Consider the following 6,306-nt stretch of genomic DNA (forward strand, 5'->3'; position numbering starts at 1 on the left):
TGCCATTGCACTCCAGCCAGGACAACAAGAGTGAAACTCCTAAAAAATAAGTTCATTTAAAAGGTCTGCTGTTGACTGCAGCTGATCTGGGTGTAATGGTTTTGGCATCCACTGAGTGGAAGGTTTGCTCAACTTTAATTTTTCATTTGTAATTGTGTAAGCCGAACCAGTGAGATGTCTATGCTGTTGGCTGTTATTTGTGCTGTTAATTGTTAGTCCTCTTCAATTAGGGCATGAAGGTGATGAATTTTTGTCTCACAAATGGATGTAATGATCCGGCACTGTGGGTTTCCTCTTCAACACTGTCTCATCCCTTTTTAAATTGTTATTTGTTTGTAAACTGCTGCTTTCTTTGGGGGCATTGTCACCATAAACTTTTTGTAAAGCATTTGTGATTTCACTGTTCTTCCACCAAAGCTTTACTGTAAATTTGATATTCTTGCTTCAATTTTACAGAATTTGTGTTGCTCAGATAGAGACTGTTTTCTAACTGACGACTTCTTCTTCTTAGTACCTCCAGCTAGATCCTTTGAGACATATTACAGCAAGATAGTATGAGTTTATTTTGGTGCAAACAAATTTTGAAATCATGCATAGTTTTTTTTGTAGCATGCATTTTCCATGGACTTTTTGAAGTCCCCTTATATATATAGACTTATAAAGGCAACTTCAACTGAAACATATTTTATACATGTTCTGTTATATGTGGTTGAAGATATAAAATTACCATTTTTGTAGATAAAATGTATTTGAATATTAACACTTTCATATAGCCAACCTAATTGTTACCATCACCCAAAATATTCACAGTTACTCGACTTGGAAACTTCAACATTCCAGAACATTCACAGTTACTTGATTTGGAAACTTCAACATTGTAGAGCATTCACAATTACTCGACTTGGAAACTTCAACATTCCAGAACATTAACAATTACTCGACTTGGAAACTTCAAATTCCAGAACATTCACAATTACTTGACTTGGAAACTTCAGCATTCCAGAACATTCACAATTAGTTGACTTGCCATCACGCTGTAATTACCTGTAGACCTCTGGGGTCCCCTGCTTCTCCTCACTCCTTGAAGGTTTTGACTCCTGACTCACTGTCGCTCTTTTAAATGTGACTCTTGGCAACATTCTTGGTGATTTCAACATCCACAAAGACAACCTTTCCAGTATTCTCGTTTCTTGACTTCTGAAAGTGTTCTTGGATGCCATTTTACCTCAAATAACCAATTCCATGGTTATATCTTAGACACTGGAATATTTACATCATTTTGCTTCTGGGGTACCACTCTTTTGATTCTTCCCTTACTCATTGACCACATTTTGAATAGTCTGTTGGTTTCTCCTCATCAACTGACCTCTATATGCAGGAATACCCTAGGACCTGGTCATCAGACATCATTTTTTCTTTGTCTGTGCTCACCACTTAATGTGACCTCATTCACTCTCATGACTTTAGTCCCATCTGAATACTGATGACAACTATGGTTTAAATGCGTCCCCTCCAAAATTCAGGTGTTGCCAGTGTGCTGATAATAAGAGGTGGCTTCTTGAAGAGGTGATTAAGTCATGAAGGTTTCTCCCTTATGAACGGAATTAAGGCCTTTATTAAAAAGGCTTCTCAGCCATCATCCTCAGCAAACTAACACAGGAACAGAAAACCAAACACTGCATGTTCTCACTCATAAATGCGAGCTGAACAATGAGAACACATGGACATAGGGAGGGGAACATCACACACTGGGGACTGTCAGGGTAGGGTGAGGGGACGGAGAGCATCAGGAAAAATAGATAATGCATGTGGGGCTTAATACCTAGGTGATGGGCTGACAGGTGCAGCAACCCACTGTGGCATATGTTTACCTATGTAACAAACCTGCTCATTCTGCATGTGTATCCTGGAACTTAAAGTCAAATTTACAAAAAAGAAAAGATAAATGGTTAATTAACAAATAAAAATGTATTTCACCTCAAAAATAAAAATAAAAAATAAGAAGGCTTCACCAAGCATTTGGCATCTTTTGCTCTTCTTCCTTCTACCAGATGAGAACACAGTAAGAAGGCTGCACCAGAGGCTGTGCTCTTGATCTTGGACTTAACCTCCAAAACTGAGAAAATAATTATCTGTTCTTTATAAATTGCCCAATGTCAGGTACTCTGTTACAGCAGCACAAATGGACGAAGACAGTGATTTCCAAATTTATATCACTAGCTCAGACCTGTCCTCTGAATTCAGATTCTTATATGTCGCTGCTTCTCAGCCTCATCTACTTTTGATATCTAATAGGCATCTTAAACGTGTCCTGTCTAAAAAAGAACTTACGGGCCAGGCACAGTGACTCATGCCTGTAATCCTACCATGTTGGGAGGCTGAGGCAGGTGGATCACCTGAGGTTAGGAGTTCGAGACCAGCCTGGCCAATGTGGCAAAACCCTGTCTCTACTAAAAATACAAAAATTAGCTGGAAGATTGGCATGTGCCTGTAATCCCAGCTACTCGGGAGGTTGAGGGAAGAGAATCGCTTGAACCCGGTACGTGGAGGCTGCAGTGAGCCGAGACTGCGCCATTGCACTCCAGCTAAGGCAACAAGAATGAAACTCGGTCTCTAAATAAATAAATAAATAAAAATAAAAAAGAACCTATTTTCTTATACACTGTCTCTTTCCCAAATCTTCCCTATCTCAGTAAATGGCATGTTCATCTTTCTAGTTTGTTTAGGCCAAAAAATCTTACAGTCACTTTCATTTTTCCCTTTCTTACCACATACTCAATGCACCAGCAAATCCTATTAGCTTTACCTTCAAAATATATGATACCCAGAATCCGACCACTTCTCACCACTTTCTACTTCTGCTTTTCTTCCAGGTTACTCTTATCTGGATTATTGTAGCCACCTTGTAACCGGTATCCCCGCTTTCTCCCATCCCCCATCTAATCTCCACAAAAATCAGAGCATGTCACTCCTGACCCCAAGGTCCCCTCAACGACTCCACCCCACCCCACTCAGATCTTTTTTTTTTTTTTTTTTCGAGATAGAGTCATGCTCTGTCTCCTAGGCTGGAGTGCAGTGGTGCGATCTCAGCTCACTGCAACCTCCACCTCCTGGATTCAAGCGATTCTCCTGCCTCAGCCTCCTGAGTAGCTGGGACTACAGGTGCACATCACGCCTGGTTAATTTTTATGTTTTTAGTTGAGAATAGGGTTTTACCATGTTGGCCAGGCTGGTCTCGAACTCCTAACCTCAGGTGATCCACCCACCTTGGCCTCACAAAGTACTGGGATTACAGGTGTGAGCCATCATGCCCAGCCTAAAGTCAATTATCTTACCATGGCCCACAAGGCTGCTTTGATCCAACCAGCCTATCTTATATTCTACCACTTTCCCGTTTTCTCACAGTACTCCAATCACATGGGCCTTCTTTCTGGACTTCAAATGTGCCAAATATACTCTCCTTGACGCACCTACTGCTGCCTTTGTTTGGAATGTACTTTCCCAGATACCCATGTGGCACACCCAAATGCTCAAGTGGTCCCTTATTAGTGAGGCCTTCCTATAGCATTGTAGATGACGGGTATAAGGTGGGACTCAGAACATACTCCCTATCCTCCTTACTCTACTTTACCTGACTCCAAACACTATCACCCCCTGATGTAGTACATATTTTTTATTTGTTTAGCATCTGTCTCTCTCTGACTAGAATGCAAGCTCCATGAGAACACAGATTTTTGTTCTGTTTACTGCCATATTGTCAGCAGCTAGAGCAATGTTTGGTATGTAGTAGCACTCAGTGAATATTCACTGAATAAATGAGCTACCTAAAATAACTGCATTCACATCATAACCCAACTAGTGTCTAAAATAATGTAATAAATTACTAGAATGCAAACGAATTATTTTCCAGATGTCTTTAAGTTGGGTGTTGGAAAGTCAATATGCATTTTTCATACAAATATAAAGTAAGTACTGTTATTATCCCCATCTTATGGATGAGAAATCTGACACTCAGCTTATACAACTGTGCCTGTTTTCTGATTTTGAGGTATGTACCTCACCACTTCTACTAAATTTCCAGGTCAGATCATAAAACCTTACATAAGCCATAAAATCCAGATACAAAGTAGTCTATAAAAAGGAAGGACTAGAATGGAAGATACCTATCTTACACACAAACAACTATATCTAGAGTATAGGCTTCTTAGCTTTCTAGATGTTTCACCCAATTATATCTGTTCTTTGATAGTGATACAATGATAGAGGCAGGAGGCAGAGAAATTCTAGGCAGACAGGCAGATCCCTGGTGAAGCATCACCCTCAAGCTGAAAAACTTGAAACCACTGCCTAAAGTGAGAACTTATATCCCTGTTTTCCTGCTTGAATGTTGTCTTTTCCTAAACTACGATGGCCTGCCCCACCCCATCCTATGCCTATAAAGACCCCAGACTCAGCCAGCAGGGAGGAGAAACAGCTGGACGTCAGAGAGAAGCAGCTGGACTTCAGAGGGACAGCTTGATGACATAACTTTGGAGAAGAATCCAGCCAGAGATGGGTGGACTCCGGGGAAAGAGTACCATCTTCTTTTCAGCTCCCCTTCCTGCTGAGAGCCACTTTCATCGGCAATCAAATTCACTGCATTTACCATCCTTCGATTTGTTTGTATGACCTCATTTCTCCTGGATGCCAGACAAGAGCTCAGGAACCATCAGCGCTGATATAAAAGGCTGTTACACTGGCCCTTTGCCCTCACCAGAGGAGGGCAGCCACCTCATGCAAAAGGGCAGAGGGCCCACTGAGCTTTTAACACTCAAGCTGTCCACGGGTGGCAGAGCTGAAAGAGCACCATAACATACCCTCTGGGGCTTTGGGAGTTGCAGGCACCCCTGCCGGTTCATTGCCACCTGGGGTCTGCATGGAGTTTGCTCCTGGGGTGCCCAAAAGCGCTCACTGTAGCTCCTGTACCTACTCACCTGTGTGTTCGCTCCTGTCGGGTGGAACACAGTGGTCTGAGTGAGTGGAGTTTGATCTCGCTGGTGCCAAAGTGGCTGGTCGGTTCTAGTGCTTGTTCACCCCAGTTCCTGCCTTGTTTGCTTGTGCGCGCCCTCCCGTGAGAACTTGAGAATGGCAGGCAGAGTAAATGAGGCACCCCTGTCGCCAGTCCTGCAAAGGGGTCGGTGAAATATTCTCCTCCAATAGGTTTTTCTGTTTTCATCAACCTATCTGCTTTCTTCCTCTCCTCTGCAGCTTAGGTTCCATGGGCCACCATTTTAACCACTTACTTGCCAGTATATTAAACTTTCTCCCTTTTTGTCCTTTCATTGCCTATTCTGTAAAACCCCAACCCTGGATGAATACAACTATCTATATCTTCTATATACCTACACCTGGACTATTGACTTCTATTCAGCAGATTAGGTGTCATTATAAATTTATGGCAGACAATCTACCGAGCCCTCAATACTATGCAGCAAATCTGTGATTCTCAGGCATGTTATCTCTCTTAACTCTTTGAAACCTTCTCAAAACTTTGTCTATTATTTCTTCTGTTGCTCTTAGATTACAATGTCTTCTTCTTCATGGAGAAAATATAAATTTCAGAAGGGAATTACCTCAATTTTCTGCCATCAAGTCTACATACGGTCTACATCTGTCTCTATCCGTTTCTACTTCTCTCCTGCGACAATGGAGAGGTTGCCCCTTCTGTTTAAGGTCAATCTCTTCGTCCTTTTCTGGAATACCATGCCATAAATTATGACTTATCTTTCTCGCATCTTCAGCCTCTTCCTTTCTACTGGCTTCTTGATATTAACATTTACACATACTCAAGTCTCTTCTATGTTAAGAAAAAGTCTTCCCTGGATCTGTTACTAACCTCACTCTCCCTCATTCGTAGCCAAAGTCCTCAAAAGAAAACTACACTGGAAATTCCCAAATACTGATTCATGGACTATAAGACCATCAGGAGATATTTTTAGGTGTCCGTAGCAAAATAAAAAGGAAATGAGCTAATGTTGTCCATATTTACTCATATAGCAAGTTATAGATATGAGTCAGATTAAGGTTACTATTTTCTCCTGAAGACTGTTCATTATTCTTTTATATCCTTCCCAGTTTTCTGAAATTCAATGCTTTTTAATAAAATAATGACAGTAGTAGGTAGAACTAAAAACACTTCTGCTTGGCAAAATAAAAACTTACCCTGTCTACATAATACAAAAATATTTTGCATTTATTTACCGTTGCTTTAAGTTTAAAAGTGTTGAACTGACTTTGTTATATTTATTTCCTCACCTCTAACTCACC

The sequence above is a fragment of the Mandrillus leucophaeus genome, unplaced genomic scaffold (assembly GCF_000951045.1).
Source record: "Mandrillus leucophaeus isolate KB7577 unplaced genomic scaffold, Mleu.le_1.0 Scaffold204, whole genome shotgun sequence".
Classification (NCBI taxonomy): Eukaryota; Metazoa; Chordata; class Mammalia; order Primates; family Cercopithecidae; genus Mandrillus; species Mandrillus leucophaeus.